Source organism: Aegilops tauschii, chromosome 3 (genome assembly GCF_002575655.3).
Source record: "Aegilops tauschii subsp. strangulata cultivar AL8/78 chromosome 3, Aet v6.0, whole genome shotgun sequence".
Taxonomy (NCBI): domain Eukaryota; kingdom Viridiplantae; phylum Streptophyta; class Magnoliopsida; order Poales; family Poaceae; genus Aegilops; species Aegilops tauschii.
The window spans coordinates 160926511-160950321 of record NC_053037.3 but is presented as its reverse complement, the minus strand read 5'-3'; positions in this window follow the sequence as shown (position 1 = coordinate 160950321).

Sequence of the window (23811 nt, the reverse complement as noted above, 5' to 3'; positions counted from 1 at the left end):
ACATGCACACACACACACAGTAAGATGCTACCTCTTGAGCACTGCGTTGGTTTTCCCTTGAAGAGGAAAGGGTGATGCAGTAAAGCAGCACAAGTATTTCCCTTAGTTTTTGAGAACCAAGGTATCAATCCAGTAGGAGACCATGCACGAGTCCCGCGCACCTACATAAACAAATAAGATCCTCGCAACCAACGCAATAAAGGGGTTGTCAATCCCTTCACGGTCACTTACGAAAGTGAGATCTGATAGATATGATAAGATAATATTTTTGGTATTTTTATGATGAAGATGCAAAGTAAAATAAAAGGCAATGAAAATAGCTAAGTGTTGGAAGATTAATATGATGGAAAATAGACCCGGGGGCCATAGGTTTCACTAGTGGCTTCTCTCGAGAGCATAAGTATTACGGTGGGTGAACAAATTACTGTTGAGCAATTGGCAGAATTGAGCATAGTTATGAGAATATCTAGGTATGATCATGTATATAGGCATCACGTCCGTGACAAGTAGACCGACTCCTGCCTGCATCTACTACTATTACTCCACACATCGACCGCTATCCAGCATGCATCTAGAGTATTAAGTTCATAAGAACAGAGTAACGCTTTATGTAAGATGACATGATGTAGAGGGATAAACTCATGCAATATGATATAAACCCCATCTTGTTATCCTCGATGGCAACAATACAATACGTGCCTTGCTGCCCCAACTGTCACTGGGATAGGACACCACAAGATTGAACCCAAAGCTAAGCACTTCTCCCATTGCAAGAAAGATCAATCTAGTAGGCCAAACCGAACTGATAATTCGAAGAGACTTGCAAAGATAACCAATCATACATAAAAGAAGAAAAAAGGGCTATAGTATCGTATTTTTAATGCTCTCTAATTCTACCAGAATTCCTATAAGAATTTGTTAGGAGTAAATTCCTTGAACTGATTGATCCATGGCCTTAGGGCGGAATCCCTTTTTGACTCTGTACCCTTGATTCCACTATGATTATTGATCAATAGTAGATTCAGAGAAGATTCAAATATTGTTCATAGATAAACTTGATCATAAACCCACAATTCATCGGTCTCAACAAACACACCGCAAAAGAAGATTACATCGAATAGATCTCCAAGAGAATCGAGGAGAACTTTGTATTGAGATCCAAAGAGAGAGAAGAAGCCATGTAGCTAATAACTATGGACCCGAAGGTCTGAGGTAAACTACTCACACATCATCGGAGAGGCTTTGGTGTTGATGTAGAAGCCCTCCGTGATCAATACCCCCTCCGGCGGAGCTCCGGAAAAGGCACCAAGATGGGATCTCACGGGTACAGAAGGTTGCGGCGGTGGAATTAGGTTTTTTGCTCCGTATCTGGTAGTTCGGGGGTACGTAGGTATATATAGGAGGAAGAAGTACGTCGGTGGAGCAATGTGGGCCCCATGAGGGTGGAGTGCGCGCCCCGGGGGGTAGGCGCGCCCCCCTACCTCATGCCCTCCTGGTTGCTTTCTTGACGTAGGGTCCAAGTCCTCTAGATCATGTTCGTTCCAAAAATCACGGTCCCGAAGGTTTCATTCCGTTTGGACTCCGTTTGATATTCTTTTTCTGCGAAACACTGAAATAGGCAAAAAACAGCAATTCTGGGCTGGGCCTCCGGTTAATAGGTTAGTCCCAAAATAATATAAAAGTGTATAATAAAGCCTTATTCATCCAAAACAGAATATAACATAGCATGAAGCAATCAAAAATTATAGATACGTTGGAGACGTATCATAAGACTCCATCACACACACACACACACACTAAGACTCCATCTCTCTCTCTCTTCCACACACACACACACACACTGAGACTCCATCTCACACAAACATGCTCTAGGCGGAGCATTTGTTCCTACCACCCTTCATCCACCCTTATCCGTATGATAATAATCACCTTAATTTACTTGTATAACATGGACAAATTCCACTTTACTTTAGTAGTTAGCAAACTTATCATTTGTACCCTTATAAAAACCCGAGTTGGCGATGATGGTGTGCCTGCCATCTTGTAATATAGACCGTTTGATCTATATCTGACGGATAGAAAGCAAACTATGATACTTTTACAAAAGATAGCCGCACCTCTCTCCACATCCTTATCTTCCACACCTCATTGCTGAGCAATTAAAAAAGAAAGTCTCCGAAACAATCAAGCATGGTGGCCGCTGCCGCCTGCCGGCGCCGTCCATCCCCATGCCTCTGCCCATTCCGACCACCAGTCACCACCATGCTCCACTCCTGCTTACCTTATCTCTCATCTTTCATTTTTTCGAGACATTCTCGAGGTACCAGTTTTCCGATAAAATTCTCGAAATATCATTTCTTTTTACACATGGGATTACTCCTGCATGGGTAAATCACAACATGTGTTTTGTAAAAAAATGCATATTGATGTTCCGTGCAATGCACGAGCATCTTGATTGTAATTATATAACGCAAATCACGAGTAGGAAGTGACATTTTTTTACACAACCACGTTAACATGGCCACGTAAATCACTAGCTAAAGTAAATACCATTATACTTATATCCCGATGCAAAAGGTTGAGTACATGTCCGAAGAGTAGAGTCGCACACACGCACTCTGTCTCTCAGAATCTCACACACACACACACCAGTTACGTGACGCCCACTTAAGCAGACACATATGTTACAATGTGTGCACCCGCGGGTACACGTCATGTTGTGCATTTATTTAAGCCGGACGGCGAACCCAAACAGTAGCTGCATTCATTCCCCTCCCGCCGCCTCTTCTCTGGTCGCTGTCGCCCGGTAGCCATGGCCCGGTCGAAGGTAACAACATACGCCATACTCCCGCCGGAGCGGCTGTTTAATATGGAAATTTTAGTGGTCATGCATGTATCTTTTTGTGCTAGTACTCCTATATAAGGGTTGACCGATCGCTTCTCGCGGACGTGCGCGGACGGTGGAACAGGAAGGAGAAGGGAAGCGGGTTGTGGAGTATCTTTTTTACCAAAATTTCCTAGGAAACTGAGTGCAATAATTGAGTAGTTTTGCAAACTACCAGTACTACACATGAAACGGTTCAAAACCTATACTTCCTTGCCAGCGCAGGCTTCCCGCAAGAAATGGTCTGCGTCGCCCAGGAGCGTCAGTGCCGCATTAATGCCCGGCCAGAGCGGAGGTGACCTCTCACTGGCGCCGGCTTCGAAGCGGCGCGACGGCCGAGAGAGCGCCGCTTCCCGGTGCACCGACTGCTCCGCGTCGAGGCTGACCATCAACCGGGGTGATGCCCCCCTTCCGTTCTGCACTCTAATCTGGTGCATGACAGGTATTATGTCGACCCGGATGCTGCTGGCTGTCCCACATGTCGGCGAAGTAGTACGTAGTAGTAAGAAGAAGCAAAGAATCATGCAGTATAAGTATTTCTAGAGATTCCAACAAGTGACTAGACTACACCGCGTGTAGTATCTCAAATCTCTAATCTCAAATCTGCCATCCGGTTTATAGGGCTCAAATCTCAAATCTCATCAACCAAGGCATTTTGCGATTGGAGGAATGTATCTCGTACTTTACAAAACTACCCTAATTAAACTCATGCATCAATTACGTAGTTCTCTCGTTTTCCTCTCCGCCTTGGTCGCGGTGCACAATATTGACCACTCCTATATGACTAGCCACTCTATCTACATGCGGGACATCAAAGCATCCGGGCCCGCGTGCCATCCACCAAATCACGGCGAGGTGCTACAGTCGAAACTCACCGGTCACCCCGGTGTGGCCGTCATGACCCATCATATCACAAAACCCACACCTTTACCAGCAGTGGTAAAGTGGCCTCGAAGTTGGACTGGACAAAGCAACCATCATTTCACTGGAACGCTCGTTGAAGCCCTTTCTCCCCTTTCTTGAAGAAAACCTCACTCTAGGCTACTCACTTCTGCCATTTTTCTTCTCTACCGACGAAGGAAAGGTGGGCGAATAAGTGATGCTGCTATGTTTTCATTCCAAGAATCTTCTTTTTGCGAAGCACCGACCGATTCTCACAGCCTATTCTTTTCCCGTTTTCATTGCGATTGTGGTTTCCTTTCAATTGCTTTTTGTTTGTCAGTTCATTGATGGATCCTGGAGCACTAGGCAAAGAGTTGCCGGCGGACAACCCACTGGAGATAGCGATCTCCAGGAAGCGAGCACTGACCAACGAGTTGACCATGTTGGCGGGCCAACCCATGGAGACGAAGAACTCCAAGAAACAAGCACTGGCCAAAGAGTTGACAACGTTGGCGGAAGAACTCCTCAAAGAAAGTTGGTAGAACAGCAGGGGCCCCACCGTGCCTACCCCAGCAACTCTGATGGCCACCTTTGCGAGGCTCAAGGCCGAGTTTGAGGAGATAGTCGCCGTTGAGAAGCAGTATTCCGCTGGCAAGGTGATGGTCCCCATCGAGGACGAGGAGATGTCCCCCGGAGGGATGGGATCCCTCGGTGAGCTGCACAAGGTAAAAAATAATGGCTTAGTACCGAAAGTTGTGGTTTTTGATTATTTGCAATGTGCTTGCTAATATGTTAGGGTTGTGCAGGTGCCGGTGGACGTCCTTGATGATTCCGATGTCGCGGCCCGTCCTGTGGACAACGCCCCAGAGATCGTTTTCGATGTCGCGGTCTGTCCTGTTGGCATCGCCCCGGAGATCGATTATGATGCCGCTGTCCATCCTATGGACATCGTCCCAGAGATTGATTCCGATGTCGCGGTCAGTCCTGTGGACATCGCCCCAGAGATCGATTCCCATGCCGATGTCCATGCTGTGGTCATTGCCCGAGAGATCGATGACAAGAAATAGTTGGTCGCGCTAATCCTTCAGGGTAGTTTGCATTGCCCTGTGTTTAATTACCAGAACAATGCATGTTACCAAACCATCTTAGGGCTAGTGCACTGTCTTGTGTGGGCGGTACTTGCTACTTTTGTTTGATAGTGAATCATGCGAACCCTCTCCGAGTTATGGAAACAAATGTATCCTCACCAGCTTTTGATGTAATATATGGCATGCTTAGATGTAAGTTTGAACTGTTTATCATATCAGCAGGGCTTATTTGATGATTCTTGGTGTTAGTAGGCTAGCTACTGTGCGATCTATAGTACTTGCAAAACACTCACCGAAGAGAAATGTTGGGGCTGATGAGCTCGTGGTACGCTTATGCTGATCCATCGTTGATCGGCCAATAGCCCAAGCTCCTGAAATTGTAGGCTTAGCGATCGATCAGACAATAGTCGACAGGGATACATTCAGGCCTCATTTGGTTCATAGGTTAGGAAAATCATAGCAAAAGTACAAAGACATACAACACAAAATCATAGCAGTACAGAGACGTCCCTCCATTTCAAAATAGATGAGTCAATTTTGTACTACTAACTTTGAAACGGAGGGAGTATAGATCCTAGGTGGGCTAGTTTGGCCTAGTGGGTTTTAGTGATATGACGTGGTACAGTGCCGTCCAGTCTTCGCGTGTGGTAGCAGTACTGTGGGTAGAGTAAGTTTTCTTGATGAAGCGGAATTCAACGAAGTCATGATGGTTCCTTCGTCCGACTAACTTACAGTAGGAAAGGTTGAGCCTGCGCTACGACCGGGGTGGACCAGGATAGTTTTGTGCATGGCAGGTGGACCATGATGGTCGACGTCCCACATGTCGGCGAATGAAAGTATTCTTTCCGATATAGTGGACGAGCAACGAGTATTCATTGTTTATTTTTGATGAAACCTATTGTCTCCACTGCTACGACGGAGGGGTGTGAAACACGGCAGCCCAGTGAACTTGGCATGTGCACCACTCCCTCCTTCCTCATGTAATACTACCATAGTGTTGACTATAAGGTTACAACTTTTTCTCACTTTCTCTCTATCTATTTCCTCTCAAATGTTTTTTACCTTTCTTTTTTAGACAAAATTGTTTTTTATGCCTCTTTTTTTAGAATTAGTTTTTTTATACCTAGGAGCACGTGTAGAGACGAGCTCCTGCAGATCCCACTCCTTGACTTTGTCAATGCCTCTCTCTCCTCAACATAAGCGGGCTTGTCGAGAAGACAAGAGATGATCTCTTAGCACAATATGTTTCACCATGTTTTTAGGAATAACTAGTTATTGAAGATAAGGCTAAGAGATGATCCATTGTACACATGTTTTTTTGTCATCTCTAAATTACATGCAAGACTTATGATAAGACTATCTTATCAACCATTGTACATGCCCTTTATAGCCCAGAATTTTACTGGTACTACTTGCTATGAATGCGGGCAGCTGGCCTCTGAGGAGGGAGCGCGCGCGGGGAGGTGGTGGGGTGGGGGAGGGGTTCTAGTGGGCCAGGGCGGTAAGAAGCGGGCTTGGAAGCGGTGTGGACTCCCGCATGGCCCACCTCACATTATCACCACATATTTCTTGGAGTCCGTGCACGGCGGGCGGACGATCTCTTCTCCCTCCCCCATTTCTCTCCTCTCAGCCGACGCCCGCCCAGCGATTAGATTTCGGCCATCGACAGTTTATTGAATTGCTGTCCCACATGTCAGTGAAAATGCAAGACAACGCGTGTCCCCTCTGGTGAGCGGCGTGCGAGCCGGACTGTCGGGGGTGCGACGTGAACGCGACGCGTACGAGTTGTAAGTGTGCCGCCTTTTCCTTTTGAACTTGCAAAGCGTAACATTTTCGTGCGATCAATTGATAGAAATCTAGAACAAAATGACGAGGGCGGTGCTTTCCCGCACGTTAGGCGGGCTAGTTTGAGTGATATGACGTGCTACAGTGCCGTCCACTTGCTCCATTTTTATGTAATCAAGAGTCTACACTCTTACGTGGGAGGAGTGCGAAACACGGCGGATCCGATTTTGATCGAGGGATAACTGTTCCCTGCGAAATAATAGAGCACTATTAGCGATTATAGCATGATAGTTAGGGCATCTCCAGCGCTGGCCCTCAAATTTACACTGGCATCTGTCCGGGGACACTGGTGGATGCCATCCAATGCTGCCCGCATACCTTTCGACAACTATATGAACTAACCGAACAAAATTCGTGCAAACAAAGCAAATTTCAAATTGACCGGATGAAATTCATTACATTTCAAGAACTTTTCCTATAAACTGGATGAAATTCATTACATATTTTGCACAAACCGTACTAAAACCTACTGTAAACCTAATCTAAACGATCGCCGGGCCCCGACCACCATGTCCGGCCATGAACCCGAGAAAGCCGGCCATTGCCTTTGCCTCCTCCTTATCCGCCTCGATAACCTCCTCCTCCGGAGCACAAGGTTATGTAGATTTCCGCCTCCACATCGCTGTCAAGCGGCTAATCGGCCGCCGATTCTTATCCCACCAAGCTTGGCGTCGACTAAGTGGAGGAGAGGTGGCCTTCCTGGGACCAGAGTGGTGGCGACCGACTGTGTACTACTCATCCTCGCTGCCGGCTGCGCCCGCACACGCGCGCCGGCTTCGTGGTCGTGGCGGCAGAGGGCGGCCGGGGGGGATCTGGCGATCTACTTCGTTTGCTCCTGCGAGAGTACGTCCAAGAGAGCTTTGGAGCGCGCCCGGAGCGGAGCCACCGATGTCCTTCGTCTGCTCCTGCGGCAGTACGTCCAAGAGCGCTTTGGAGTGCCCGTAGGCCATGGTTGGAGTGGTGCCAACAGAAGGAAGGGACCGGAGGAGAATGAGTGTGGGTCTTTGGCTATGGCTGGGAGCTGGGGCTCAAGTTGATATAGCTGGCGAATGGCAATGAGCCGCGGCAGACGGATGGACGGCTGGCACCGGAGTAGGTTCGTCGGTAGCCGTGGTGTCATTAACGCGGAGCAATCGCTTGCACCGGGATGCCGCGCGGGTGGTGCTCTCTCGGCCGTCGTGCTGCTGCAATGCCGGCAGGAGTGAGAGGTCGCGTCGGGCGTGAATGAAGGCGCTGCTTCAGTGACTTAACCGCAGGTGCGTTGTCTCACTGACATGTGGGCCCAACGGGCATCAGGCCCGCATGTCAGTGACACACCAACTGCACCTGCAGTTAAGGCTGGTGAATGCGGCATTGACGTTCTGGAGAGACGGTGATCGTTTCAGGCGGGAAGCGCGCGCTAGCGATGGAAGGGGTTTCGGTAGGCCAGGGCGGTCAGACGCTGGCGTGGTGGTAAAATGTGAACTCACGGATGACGAGCCTTTGAAGCGTATGCGGCACGTATTGACAACCAGGCGTCCATGCAACTGCTCTTGTCGCCAGCTAGCATTCGACGACCACCATTAGACACCAACAACCATACATAACTTATGAATAATGAACGAATCGATCAGACACACACTCGTGTGCAGTGGCACTATGATCGGTTGCTCACGATAGTACATACTCCGCACCACAGTACCCTCTCTAGCTAGGCTGTTTTATAGATTGTCACTGTGATGGACGATATACATGAGCAAGGCGCCGAGTCACGAGTATGACCGTTGGTGTTGAGCCAGGTGAATACATGCTCGGTGTTCGCGGAGGCCTCCAGCAAACGTTTAAACAGTAATGTCACATACGCATAATTTTGGTTTTTATTTCTTTCTCCACTGACAGGTAGGCCTGCATAGATAGATAGATAAAGAACACGAGCTGATGAGGCGAATGCGGACTGTTTAACTGGTCAACCAGACAAATACGGAGCTATACGCTGAGCCAGTGACCGTATAATCACCATATCTCGTATACAATGATCAAAGTGAGCTATCGAGACAAGTTCAATGACAGCCAATGCATTTTACTCGGTAATAAATGACCAGGATTGAAGGGGAATCCAAATTTCCTTCGTCTTCTGTCCTTGAGCTCTTGACAAACCAATGCACTTTACGGTTGTCCGACCACTCCACCCCAGAGCTGTCACCAAGCGTCGTTCATGCCACTGCGCCGCACACTAACAGGTAAGGAAGCGATGGCATCCCGCCGCACCGAGTTCCTCGCCGCCCACGACCGCACACATAATGGTAGGCAAGCGGTGGCATCCCGCCGTGCCGAGTTCATCGCCGCTCGCGACCTCACACCTATGTGGGCGGAATTTGAAGCTGCCAAGGCCGAATGGGCGGTAGAGCAAGAGGCGGCCAAAGCCGCACAAAGTGAGCGGAAAAGTCAGAAAGCACTCAAGAAAAGAGAGGCTCGCCGCCGCAAGAAAGAAGAGGATGCACGCGCTGCTGCGAAGAGGTCGGCGGAGATCCAAGCACGGTGGGGTGTCGCCGACAAAGCCGGGAAGGAGAACGACGGCGTCTGGCCAGCATGTGAGAAGTAGTAGTACTAGTAGTTAGTGTGTGTGTTTGTGTCGCCCGTATGTTTGTTTAATTAATTACGAGCATGTAATAGTACTACTAGTTACTAATGTAGTTTTTAGAGCAAATTACCAGTACATTAGCCTAGACTCAATGGAAAAATTCCTATCCTATGCATCAAATTGCATATCTTTCTCTATAGGAATTGAGATGCATGTCATCTCACTTCCTATGATTTTCATATTCCTATAAAATTCCTATCCTATGAACCAAAGGAGGCCTCTGCTGGTGTAACTACTTTAGCTAGCAGTACTGCTGGTACAATAGTTTTCTTCAAGAAGCGGAATTCAAAGTCATGATGGTTCCTTCGTCCGAGCAACTTCACAGTGGGTAAGGTTGGGCCTGTGATTTGACGGCTCATTAGTAATTACTGCGGCGTGACGACCGGGGTGACTCTCCATTGGAGTTCTACGGGCATGGCAAGTGGAGCAGGATGGTCGACGTCCCACATGTCGGCGAGCGGAAGTATTCTTTCCGATATCGAGGAGCAAGGAAACCGCGTGGTATAGTATCACTGGTGATTTATATTTATTTTTTATTTCTAATGAATGCTAGCATTTAAACTCTTACGACGAAGGAGTTCCAAACACACGGCACGTGCTAGATGTCGCACACGTCAGCGGAAGGAGTGGGACATGAACAGCGTGGTAGAGCGTCTCCACTTCTGGGTCGGAGACCACACGTAGTAGTACTACTGTACTAGTGGTATGAACGATACAAAGTGCGACCCGGAGAGAAAGACACGTCTAGTTGGAAGGTCTCGGGGCATACACGTAAACATATATAAAACCTAATATGTGCCTCCAATTAATATAGTAGTAGTAGAGTACTTAGTCACGTACTCCATAACATCACCGGGCATTGCACGTACAACATTTAGTGGTAGTAAGAGACAAATGCCTATATGCCACGCATGTTCATACTATTTGTGCCTTTCTACTTCACTTACTGCGCTACGTTACACAGGTTTGCACGTCCACTCCTTGGTACATGTCCATCTCATAGTTCCAGTCCCACGTGTTCTTCATATAGATGGAACGATCCTTGCATGACACGTGCACCTTGATGCTAGATGTGTCGCGTGTTGGCAAAAGGATGAACAAAGCTCACGTAAAAAATTAGAGTGGAAGAACATAGGTTCCTGACGACCGAGAAGGAGCAAGGAACCTCGGGGTGGAGCATCTGCACTCATAATATTTTATATTATTCAGCGATATAAAATCAACCAATCATCTCCACAGTGGACTGGAAGAGTACGAAACACGGCAACCCAGTGTAGTTACATCATACTAGCTAGTACATGGCTAACCCACGCTATCACCATATTTCTTGGCTTCCGTGCGACACCTATCTCTAGTAATCCAGCAGCCTGTATTGCTTCTCCCTCCTCGTCTCTCTCAAAGGCCCTATTTGGATACTCTAACTCAGTTAAAGGTTAGAGTTAGATTATAATCCTGAACTAACCCTGAAGTAACTCTAGCGAAAGAGGTGTTTGGATGACACGGTTAGATGGAGCACGGATACGGCGAGGTGCCTTCATGGGCGGTGCGAGAGGGAGGGAGGGAGGGAGAGGACGAGAAGCTTCGAGGAAGTGGGGAGGGATCTGCTGCGGGGAGAGCGAGAGAAAAATGGGTTTTTTAGTGTCCCGAGAAGAACTAACCCAAATAAGCACCTCTTGGGTGGGTTAGATTTTTTTTGGGTTAGTTGAGTTCAAACTAACCCAAACTAACTCTAACACGTGGATCCAAACAGTAACCCAAACTAACCCTCCTGTTTGGATATTTTTGGGTTAGTTGAGTTCAAACTAACCCAAACTAACCCTCCTGTTTGGATATTTTTGGGTTAGTTGAGTTCAAACTAACCCAAACTAACTCTAACACATGGATCCAAACAGTAACGCGCCATCAAATCGCACAGCCCGACCTTTCCAGCAGTAAGTAAGTTGAATCCGCTACTCGCTCACCCTCCTCGCCTCTCTGTCAAACCGCCTACGCGAAAACTGCCGCGCGTACTGCCCGGGAAAAGCCCCGCCCTCAACTTTTAACTACGCGAAAATAGTTCGAGCTTGTGCGTTCTATATAAATACTAGTACTGTATGTTTATTCACCCGTGGGGTTGTTCAATGAATGGAAGGCCGGGGAGCACAAGTGAACAATACTACTACTAGTAGTAGTAAGTAGGAGTCGTACAGGTAGTCACCTTAAATAGAGAGTTTCTTTTCTTTAATGGCACATACACAAATTGAAACACTTGTTGTGGAGAGAAAAAGATAATCACTCCACTATATATGTACGCAGGGGCCTGAGCGCTTGCTTTACTAGGGTTGCTCTCTTCATTCTCTCATCCTCTCCAGATATAAACAAGACAGCGGTAGCGACATTTTCTCCCTACTCACCGCTGGTCACAGATCCGGCCGGATCCCTTCGGCTGGTGTGTGTAGAGGACTAGGTGCATCGTTCACGCGGTCATCGCCGGCAAGGGAGCAAACCCACAGCTGCCGGACGGGCCCGATCCTCTGCCCATGCCGTTCTCTCCGACACAGCGCCGGCTCGGGAGGTCCTCCGACCCTTCTTCCTCCCTGTCGTATTGTCCGCAGATCCGACCTGCCGCCGCCGACATCCCGACGACCCTCAGGTATAAGTTCTTCGAAAGCGGCCTTGCTCTACTGCCCCAGCTCCCCACGAGTCTGCATGTGCATCTTTTTCTACTCCCATCAGCTCTTCCAAAGCCACCTAAATTTCTAGTATTATTAGAGGTAAAGCTACTTCATGCATTCGAATCTAGGGCTTTGTTCAAACAATGAAGAAAGGGGGGAAAGTTGTAGCATGAATCTAGGACTTGATTCAAAGAGGAAATAATATGGTGAAAGTAGTAGAGACCGGATACCCAATCGGTCTCTTGGTTGAAAAGGGAAATAATGGGAAAACGCGGTACAAACTGGATAAGGAACAGATCTATTATTGGTTGAAAGAAGGATAGAAAGTGGCGGCTGGTGGACAAGTCAACAGAGTATGTCTAGGATTAGATTTGTTGCCCTCACATAGTAAAAGGTCTCCAGGATTAGAATTGCTGCCCTCACATAGTAAAAGGTCTCAGGATTAGATTTGCTGCCCTCACATAGTAAAAGGTCTCCAGGATTAGATTTGCTGCCCTCACATAGTAAAAGGTCTCCAGGATTAGATTTGCTGCCCTCACATAGTACAAGGTCTCCAGGATTAGGTTTGCTGCCCTCACATTGTAAAAGGTCTCTAGGATTAGATTTGCTGCCCTCACATAGCATGAACAAACTCTGCATCACCACTTTATGCCTCCTTGTAGGTACATTGTGCTGATGCGTCCACTGTCGCATGTCCTTATACCAACCTCTTGTTGTAGTTAATGTAAGGGCGCATGTAAAATGAAGCAATCATACTGTTACCTTAGGGACATGTCTAACCAGTGTTATTGTTAATCTAATGCCTCCAGTGATAAGATGCAATTAAACTGTGTTACAAATGGCACTCCTGCTGTTTTCCCCAGTATGATAAGTAAGTTGCTCCTTTACGCTGCTGAGTGTCCTGGTGTCCACACGGTCCCATGCCCTTAAACCAACTCTTTAGCTGCCGTTGATTTACTATATCTGGTAAACAAGCAATGCCACCATTAAAGTAATCCCATATTTGAGGAATCTCATTGTTGATCATAATGCTTCTGGTAACATGAAGCATTGCTGACATTTTAAAATTTCTACAGTCCTTGCGTGATTGCCATGAACATAATTAAGATGCTTCTTTTCATTTCGTATATGTTTCGTATATTCTTATTGACCAGCAACTGTTTACTTTCTATCTTTTTGTGCAGAGATAGGGATATCCATTTCACCTTGTTGCTATTGTGACCTTTTGGTGAACTGCACAAAACACTTCTTTTTGGAATGAGTGTCTTGTGCAGTTCAACTAAAATGTCAAGTGGGCAACATCTCTCAATTTTGGTGGAACTGCACAAAATGGTGATTGGAGTTTCCAAAATCTCCGTCAAGTTCTGTTGGTAATCTCGTGCAACATTTTATTAGCCTTTGCAATATGAGCCGTCACTGTCACCACAATGGCACTTTTTTTAGTGGAACTGCACAAAAGGATAAGAAAATTATAGTTGCACCTTACATGAGCCGGACAGCCAACCTTAATGTTCCTCAATTTTAGTGCAACTACTAAAGAAGAACCTACCAGCTCACGAGAGCAAGTACTTATTGCTAGCTGACTGATGCAATATTTGCTTCATTTCAGGTGAACTGTAGAAAAAGGCGCATGAATTGAATCATGGAACTCCAGGAAGGCCTCATCCGAGTGGAGCTGCAGGTTGAGTAAAGGAGGCCACTATTAAAGTGAAATCATGCTCTCCTGGTTTGTGTTGTGCAAATAGGAATACTCAACTCCAGATGTTGTGACGGTCAAGAGCATTCGCCAAGTTCTTCAATTGTATGACATGGCTAGCCAACATGGATTTAATACCGATATTCACTTTATCAAAAGGCTCTAATGGGTTGGTTTTGAATCTTGCAAGCTGGAAATCAATGAGATGTGTAGGCATCTTTATTGTACTTATTATTTGAATCTTATTTGTTGGTTCTGAATCTTGCAAGCTGGGAACCAATGAGATGTGTAGGCATCTTTGTTGTACTTATTATTTGGATCTTATTTGTTGGTTCTAAATCTTGCAAGCTGGGAATCAATGAGATGTGTAGGCATCTTTGTTGTACTTATTATTTGGATCTTATTTGTTGCTGGGAAACACGGCATGATGATGCAGAGGACAACAACCATAAGAAACAGTTCAAACTTGGTAGTATTATCTTTGTGAAAGTGCGACAAATGTGCTGATCGTGTGCGTCCTGAGAATAATAATTCTAATTGTTGTGCATGTTGATCCTGTGGCACTGATAGAACGAGCCAATGCATTGCTTGTTTTAAGTATAAAATTCTATTAAGGCTAATTAAATTTAAGTAAAAGTGACCACTAACTCCTGTTATTACAGTACCAATACAGACCCGCTCATGAACCGACGTGTGGTCGGAGTAGGTTTCTTAATGGAGGCGTTTGAATGCGCCGAGGGTGCATCTTCTGCCGGGTGTGCAACGGACGAGGGAGGGGTAGTAACTGTTGCCGCCTGTACACACTCAGTTTACTGTTGAATCTAGTTCCCCAAGAGCTGAAAAACGAACTGCTGCCGCCGCCTACACACTCGTTCACTTGAAGAGACTCCAATGACGATCCGAGGGGTGAGCCTGCTGGATATGGACTTCAGCAAGGAGTTCCCCTTTGAGTTCGCCGTTCAGTCCTATGGCTGCACCAAGTTGAATGTGATGTACACCAACGATCCGGGCTCGATGAAGCTCTGCCTCACCGAGTTCAAGCAGTACCTACAGGACGAGAAAGCACAAGGTTGCAGGACTAGACCTTGTGCCCATCCATTCATCTCCTGACAGGGGCCAACGGATCGCCGTCGCCCAGGTATGTGTGCGGGACGAGGTTCTCATCTACCACTTCTGTAGGGCCATCAGAGGTTCTGGAGCATTCGATCGTTTCATCGGCATCGCCGACTGCACCTTCGCTACAGTGGAGACAAGGAAGAACGCGACGATCCGGCCATCTGGTGCAACAAGCTTGTCGACATCCAGAAGCAATACAAGATCATCATAAACGGGCAGGAGAAGGACTCCATGGTTGACCTCGTCGAGACCATCATCGACCCCTGATACGCCAACATGAAAGAAGACAATGATACCAAGGACCTGAACACGTGGGAGGTACCTCTGAATCTAGCCTACATAACCTACGCGGACAAGGATGCATACGCATGCTACGACATGTACATGCAGATCTTGGACATGAGGGCGTGTCTGCTTCCCATAGCCGACGAGTACACGGACAGCCGCAACGTCATGATCAAGCATGCCAGGAAGGTCTAGATGTTGTACTTTATCTGTTTATAAGCACCTTTATCATCTGAGTGTTTCATGCATTAGCCTAAGTGTCGTAATTATCTGTTTTTGTCCGAAATATTTATTTTAAGAACCCATTAACCCGTTTGCTTTTTTAGTGGCTATTTGCTTATGTATGTAACTAGTTCACTTGTTCGTTAAAAAAATAGTTCACTCGGCTGCCGTGCTTTGAATCTCCTTCCTCCCAACATATTCCCCTCCTCAGGTGGACCCAGCAGGTCTCGTACACAGACATATGGGACCAACCACCTATCCATTTGTATTTCTTTATTTTGTTCAATCTTTCGTCCTCTTCCTATACAGATCAGTTCTATTTTTCATTTTCATTAATCCTATGTCTAAATTTTGATTAATTCTAACATGCTTCTTCTTACCCCCTCTTTTCACATGGGAGGTAAGAAGGTAAGAGTAAATCAGACCACTATTTAATCAAATCAATGGCTCAGATCTATTATGTACTCTTACCTCTCCTGTGAAAAGGGGAGGTAAGGGGGACCATGCTAAAATTTGCCCTGAATTTTCTCCCACTTTCTTTTTTGATGTAAACTAAGTTTTCTCCAAGTACTTTTCCCTAGAACCGACTCAACTGTCCCACGTCTAGCCTAAAAAATAATAATACCGTACGGACTATTAACTCATCAAATTTAAATGATATTTTATTTCATAAGTTGAAAGTTCTTACAAAATAATTGTTTATATATAACTTGGCAAGTTAACTCCTAGTGATTGCATACATAAGCTTGCAAAGATTTTACTGACTAATGCAGTAATAGACGTGCAATCATGTGTTTATGTTTTTATAACATTTCTCCGTCTAGCCCAACATGATATTTTCACCCAGCCCAGCAAGTCCGCGGATTTCGAGAAAAAAGCAAATGGGTTTAAATTCTACCATATATATAAACGGGCTACATAGATGCTACATCATTGTTTCACCCAGCCCACCAAATGGACTAAAAAACAAATGGACTGGCTGACATGTCGGCCAGTAGGTCCAAGCTTAAGAAGGCGTTGGATTTACATCCAACGGCCGGCATTCTTCTTCAATCTCTCGTCTTCTTCCCCCAGCGCTGCCGGGACCGCCTGCTCCAGCCTCCGGCATCCAGCGGCGTTGTTTTGCGCTCCTCAGCGAAACGCTACCCCGCCGATGGCCAGGCCATCCCTCCACTCCGCACCTCCTGTTATTCTCTGCCGAGTGTAGGCCCACCCCGCACCCGAACCAGTCAAGTATCCCACTCCTCTCCGTTTGCGACTCCACTGCCATGTATTCCCCATCTCCGGGTCGTTCCAGTCTGGGGCCTCGCCATCGTCCACCGCCTCGGTGCGCTTGGCGCGGCGTGGTCAACATACGAGAGTCATCGTAAGAGGACTGTACATGGAGAGCCTGACGGCTGGGACCCATGAGGTCCATGGTCGCACGCAAGGAAAGTTCCTCCTTATTACGCACTGTACGTGGACTGTACGTGGGAAGGGCTTCTGTATTGCGCGAAAAAAATGCCCCCCCCCGCTGACAGGTCGGACCCACCAGCTATATCTTCGCACAGAAGGAAGTGCCTCCTTATTACGCACAAAAAATGAATACCCCCTGCTAGCTGGGACCCACCATAGTGGGTGGCTGACTTATGGGCCTACTAAGTTGACGGGGACGGAGGGCTTTGTCAACTTAGTCAATATGAACGATTCTAGCTCCAGTGACTGTACGATGTCCATCCAACGGCCATAGTGCTTCTTCAACCTCTGGTCTTCTTGCTCTAGCCGCCCAAAGCAGCGCCGGTCGTGCCGCGTGCTCCTGCCACCGATGGCCGACTGTGATGCCGCGGAGGCCTCACCGCCCCCTACTATTCCCACCGCTGGCCAGGGCATCCCTATACTCACCCACACCTCCTGTTATTCTGCGGCGACGGCAGCTTCACGCCGCAGCCGAACCAGTGAACCCTCGTACTCCTCTCCGCGTGGGCATCCACTACCGCGTCTTCCCCGGCTCCGCGTCGTCCCCTTCCTAGGCCTCGCCGTCATCCACCGCCTTGGTGCTCTCGGCGCGGTGTGGTCAATGTGGTCAACGACCGACTTCCATCGGAAGAGTACTATACGTGGAGAGGCTGACAGCTAGTTCCACGGCCACAACCCAGTTTTTTTGTGATTTGCCAAGTAAGTCGCTTTGTCAGGCCTGTTGGGCTGCAAATATTTCAAGAAGAGGAGAGCTTCATTCGGCTGTCCGAGAAAATGTGCTATCAGTAATGAGAAATGGGCTGCACTTTTTTAAAACACATCAAACCGGCAATTAGTTTCAAATTTCTTTTTTTTCATTTCGAGATTTTAAATTGCATTGATTTTTATGCGTGGACAATTTGTTGGATTTTATATTGATATACATTTATTTTTAAAATCAGTTTGAATGTGACTCGAAATTTCGGGATTAAAAACAGTTCGGACCGCACCGAAATATGCAAATTTTCGTATAATTTTTTAACCGTGGCCACAATATGGGCTGTATTGCTAACAAAAAGAATATGGGCTCCAAAAAAACCCTTAAGAATTAGCAAATGGGTTGTAAATTATTAGAAATAATGGCAGATGGGTTGTATGCTGTTTTCCACAGATTTGAGGCTTTCCTAAAAAAAGGTTGACGCACAAGCAGTGACTGTTGGATTTCCATCCATCGGCCATCGTGCTTCTTCAATCTCTGCTCTTCCTGCTCCAGCCGCTCAAACAAGCTCCGGCGGGACTGCCTGCTCCCTCCTCCTCGCGGTCGGCTGTGCTACCGCGCAGGCCTCACCGCCCCACCGTACTCCCATCGCTGGCCTAGCCATCCCTCTACTCACCCACACCTGCTGTTATTCTCCGGCGACGGCAGACGAACCAGTAAACCCTCGTACAGTCGTACTCCCCTCCGCGTGGGAAACAACTACCGAGTCTTCCCTGCCTCCATGTCGTTCCCTTCCTAGGCCTCACCATCATCCACTGCCCTGGTGCTCTCGGCGCGGCCTGGTCAACATGGTCAACGACCGACATGCATCTGAAGTGGACTGTACGTGGAGAGGCTAACAGCTGGGTCCACGGCCGCACGCAAGGAAATGCCTCCTTATTACGCGCAAAATATTGATTCCTCCACCTGACATCTGGGACCCACCGAAAGGGCCTCTGTATTTTGCAAAAAAACGTTACGCTGCTGACAGCTTGGACCCACCAGCTATATCTTCACACGCAAGGAAGTGCCTCCTTATTACACAAAAAAAATGAATACCCCCTGCTAGTTGGGACCCAGTATAGTGGCAGGCTGAGTTGTGGGCCTACTAAGTTGACGGGGACTGAGGGCTTTGTCAACTTAGTCAATATGCACGATTCTAGCTCCAGTGATCGTATGATGTCCATCCAACGGCCGTAGTGCTTCTTCAACCTCTGGTCTTCTTGCTTCATCCGCCCAAATCAGCGCCGGTCGTGCCTCGTGCTCCTGCCTCCCGTGGCCGGCTGCGATGCGGCGGAGGCCTCGCCGCCCCCTACTACTCCCACCGCTGGCCAGGCCATCCCTCTACTCACCCACAACCCCTGTTATTCTACGGCGATGACAGCCTCACACCGCAGCGAACCAGTCAACCCTCATACTCCTCTATGCGTGGGCATCCACTGCCGCGTCTTCCCCTTCCTAGGCCTCGCCGTCGTCCACCGCCCTGGTGCTCTCGACGCGGTGTGGTCAACATGGTCAAGGAATGGCTTCCATCGGACGTGGACTGTACGTGGAGTGGCTGACAGCTGGGTCCACGGCTGCAGCAAGGAAGTGCCTCCTTATTACGCGCAAAATAATTATTCCTCCACCTGACAGCGGGGACCCACCGGACGGGCCACTTTATTTCGCAAAAAAACATTACCCCCTGACTGCTGGGACCCACCAGCTACATCTTCGCACGCAAGGAAGTGCGCCCGGGCAAAAAAAATGATTCGCCCCCCTGACTGCTGGGACCCACCAGCTACATCTTCGTAGGCAAGGAAGTGCCTGACAGTCGGGACCCACCCGGTCGAAGCGTACGTAGCTTTGTCATTCTGGTCGCGAACGTGTACGTACATACTGGTCGATGTAAAGGCGCGCACGTGTCGTAGTAGAGGCACGCACGTAGCATGTACATGTACGTACAGCGGCTAGGGTGCAAGAAAGTAAATACGACCACATACGTACATACGGGCGGGGTCTCGAACGCCTACTCGCGTGTACGTATGGCCAGGGCTCGTGTACATGGCTGGGTCGGAACAGAGAAACTGCGTCGGCATCGTGTTCATGGGGAGCCAACCGGCTGGATCGGAATGGAATGCGTCGTCGTGTTCATCGGGAGGGCTTGGACGGAACAGCCGATGGAACGAGGCCTGGCATACCGCAGAACGAAGGAAACGGCCTTGTGTTCGACCGGCCACGTTTGATACGGGGTCCTGTTCAATGGGAGGGGTCTGGCGTACTGCAAAATGGAGGAAACGAACCTCCTACAGTCGAAACAGGGGTCCTGTTGATCGGGAGGGGTGTGGCGTACCGCAAAACGGAGGAAACGGACTTGCGTTGGAGCGCTACGGTCGAAACGGGGGTCCTGTTCACCGGGAGGGGTGTGGCATACCGCAAAACGGGACTCCACGGGATATTGTTCATCTCCACCGTCGACCCCTCCAGCCTCCACGGGCTATTGTTCATCCACCGTCGACCTCCTCCAGCCTCCACCTGCGCTGTTCATCCACGGGCTCCTGTCCATCCAGCCTCCACTGCGCTACTCCACTGGCTACTGTTCAACCAGCCATCTCCACGGGCTCCTGTTCAACCACCCCTCCACGGGCTACTGTTCATCCAGCCCTCCACCGTCTACTGTTCATCCTGCAATCCACGGGGCGGTCCTGTTCATCCTGCCCTCCACGGGGTAATGTTCATCCAGCCCCAACCGGCTCGATCGATCGGGGTCATGTTCATCCAGAGGCAACACCACGGGGTCCTCTTCATCCACCCCCACCGGGAACTGTTCATCCAAACCCCCCAGCAACGTTCACTGTTCATCCAGAGGCAGCATCGACCGGCTTCAGTTAGCAGCAGTAGCGAAGGAATCGCTCGATCGGGTTCAGTTAACAGCCATCGATCGATCGCTCGGGTTTAGTAACGCGTAGCCTACAGTGCAATCGCTCGGGTTCAGTTAGAGCCCAACGCCTCGCTCGGGTTCAGTTAGAGCCCAACGCCTCGCACCCACGCGCGTGCGTGTAGGAGAGAAACGCGCATCGCTCGGCCCCGGCCAACCACCGTAACCGGGAACACCCCGATATTTTCCTCACCCTCACTTCTACCACGGTATTTTCCGTCATGGACGGCCCAAAGAATGTCATGCAGCTGCGTCTCCGGCCCGCCCAGGACGAACAAGCCCATTTTCTGTCATGATTTTTTGTCATAGAAGTAGGACCCCACCACATATATGATGATATCGTGTTTTGTCACAATTATTGTCATAGAAGTCATAAGTATGACAGAAAAAAATTTCGTTCGGCCCAAAATGTCATGGATGTGTCTTTTTTTGTAGTGATGGCGTTCAAGAGAGTCCATCACGGATAGCTAAGTTGCCTGGTACCTCACTCCTTGTCATTTAGTAGGAGAAACTAATCGTATTTCACGTTACTATGTGTACTCAGTGGACAATATATATAACATGTAGAGTAAAAAAGAGATGCATCAAGTGTACAACCTCTTTGGCGAAGCCATGTCGATCTCAGCGTGATTTGGTTGGTCGGTGAGGATGATCCGGCTAACTTGGCTGTCGGAGGAGGGGCAGAAGATCTTAGGCATCTTGAGATGGAGCCCGGTGTACTGCTCCGCTATGATGGAGGGTTTCATCGTTGGAGCAGCTCCAGTGAGTTGTACGACGCCGAGGTTGAAGCAGAACAAGAGAAACAACGTTAACCTGAATGGAATTCTAATAGCATCTCCAATAGATTATGTAAAATACATAACCACCAAGTGCTAGATGTAAAATACATCAGCCGCTCATCTCTAAACTTAAATGTCAAAACTGAATTTAAGTGTCGAAACTCAACTTAACTGTCGAAACTGAATTTTGCTGTCGAAACTGAATTTTACTGTCGAAACTGAATGCACTAGTAGCAGAAAAGCAGTAGCAGAAGCGTGTGCGAGAGCCGGGGCAGCTGGTCGTGTAGCAGTTCATCTTCAACCTCCACCCCCTGAGCCACCAGCCACTGATACGTCTCCAACGTATCTATAATTTTTGATTGTCCCATGCTATTATATTACCTGTTTTGGATGTTTAATGGGCTTTAATATGCTCTTTTCTATTATTTATGGGACTAACCTATTAACCGGAGGCCCAGTGCCAGTTTCTGTTTTTTTGCCTATTTTAGAGTTTTGCAGAAAAGGAATACCAAACGGAGTCCAAACGGAATAAACCTTCGCGATGATCTTTCTTGGACCGAAAGCAAACCAGAAGACTTGGAGATGAAGTCGGAGACGCAACAAGGCAGCCATGAGGCAGGAGGGCGCGCCCCCACCTTCGTGGGCCCCTCGTAGCTCCAACATCGTACTTCTTTCGCCTATATATACTCTTATACCCTAAAAACATCAGGGGGAGCCACGAAACCACTTTTCCACCACCGCAACCTTCTGTACCCATGAGATCCCATCTTGGGGCCTTTTCCGGCGATCTGCCTAAGGGGGAATCAATCATGGAGGGCTTCTACATCACCACCATAGCCTCTCCGATGAAGCATGAGTAGGTTGCCACAGACCTTCGGGTCCATAGTTATTAGCTAGATGGCTTCTTCTCTCTCTTTGATCCTCAATACAAAGTTCTCCTTGATGTTCCTGGAGATCTATTCGATGTAATACTCTTTTGCGATGTGTTTGCCGAGATCCGATGAATTGTGGATTTATGAACTTGATTATCTATGAATATTATTTGGTTCTTCTCTGAATTCTTATATGCATGATTTGATGTCTTTGCAAGTCTCTTCGAATTAACGGTTTAGTTTGGCCTACTAGATTGATCTTTCTTGCAATGGGAGAAGTGCTTAGCTTTGGGCTCAATCTTGCAGTGTCCTTTCCCAGTGACAATAGGGGCAGCAAGGCACGTATTGTATTGTTGCCATCGAGGATAAAAAGATGGGGTTTATATCGTATTGCTTGAGTTTATCCCTCTACATCATGTCATCTTACTTAATGCCTTACTCTGTTCTTATGAACTTAATACTCTAGATGCATGCTGGATAGCGGTCGATGTGTGGAGTAATAGTAGTAGATGCAGAATCGTTTCGATCTACTTGACACGGACGTGATGCATATATTCATGATCATTGCCTTAGATATCTTCATAACTATGCGCTTTTCTATCAATTGATCGACAGTTATTTGTTCACCCACCGTAATACATGCTATCTTGAGAGAAGCCACTAGTGAAGCCTATGGCCCCCCGGGTCTCTTTCTTATTATATTGCATCTATTTTATTTACATCGCATCTTGTTTACTATTTTGCATTCTTTACTTTCCAATCTATACAATAAAAATACCAAAAATATTTACTTTACTATCTTTATCAGATCTCACTTTTGCGAGTGACCGTGAAGGGATTGACAACCACTTTATCGCGTTGGTTGCAAGGTTCTTGATTGTTTGTGCAGGTACTAGGTGACTTGTGTGTTGTCTCCTACTGGATTGATACCTTGGTTCTCAAAAACTGAGGGAAATACTTACGCTACATTGTTGCATCACCCTTTCTCTTCAAGGGAAAACCAACACATGCTCAAGAGGTAGCAAGAAGGATTTCTGGCGCCGTTGCCGGGGAGATCTACGCCAAGTCAAGACATACGAAGTACCCATCATAAACTCTTCTCCCTCGCATTACATTATTTTCCATTATCCTCTCGTTTTCCTCTCCCCCACTTCTGAAACGATTTTCGAAAACCATTGCCTTTTCTTCGCCCCTCTTCCGTTCGTCTCTTTTCGCTTGCTTCTTGTGTGCTTGTGTGTTGGATTGATTGTTTGTCATGATGGCTCAAGATAAACTAAATTGTGTGACTTTTCCAATACCAACAATAATGATTTTATTAGCACTCCGATTGCTCCTACTACCGATGCTGAATCTTGTGAAATTAATACCGCTTTGCTGAATCTTGTTATGAAAGATCAATTTTCCGGCCTTCCTAGCGAAGATGCCGCTACCCATCTAAACAACTTTGTTGATATGTGCGATATGCAAAAGAATAAAGATGTGGATAATGATATTGTTAAATTGAAGCTATTTCCGTTTTTGCTTAGAGATCGTGCTAAAACTTGGTTCTCTTCTTTGCCTAAAAATAGTATTGATTCATGGAATAAGTGCAAAATGTTGGGTAACGTAGTAATTTCAAAAAAATTCCTACGCACACGCAAGATCATGGTGATGCATAGCAACGAGAGGGGAGAGTGTTGTCCACGTACCCTCGTAGACCGATAGAAGAAGCGTTATCACAACGCGGTTGATGTAGTCATACGTCTTCACGATCCGACCGA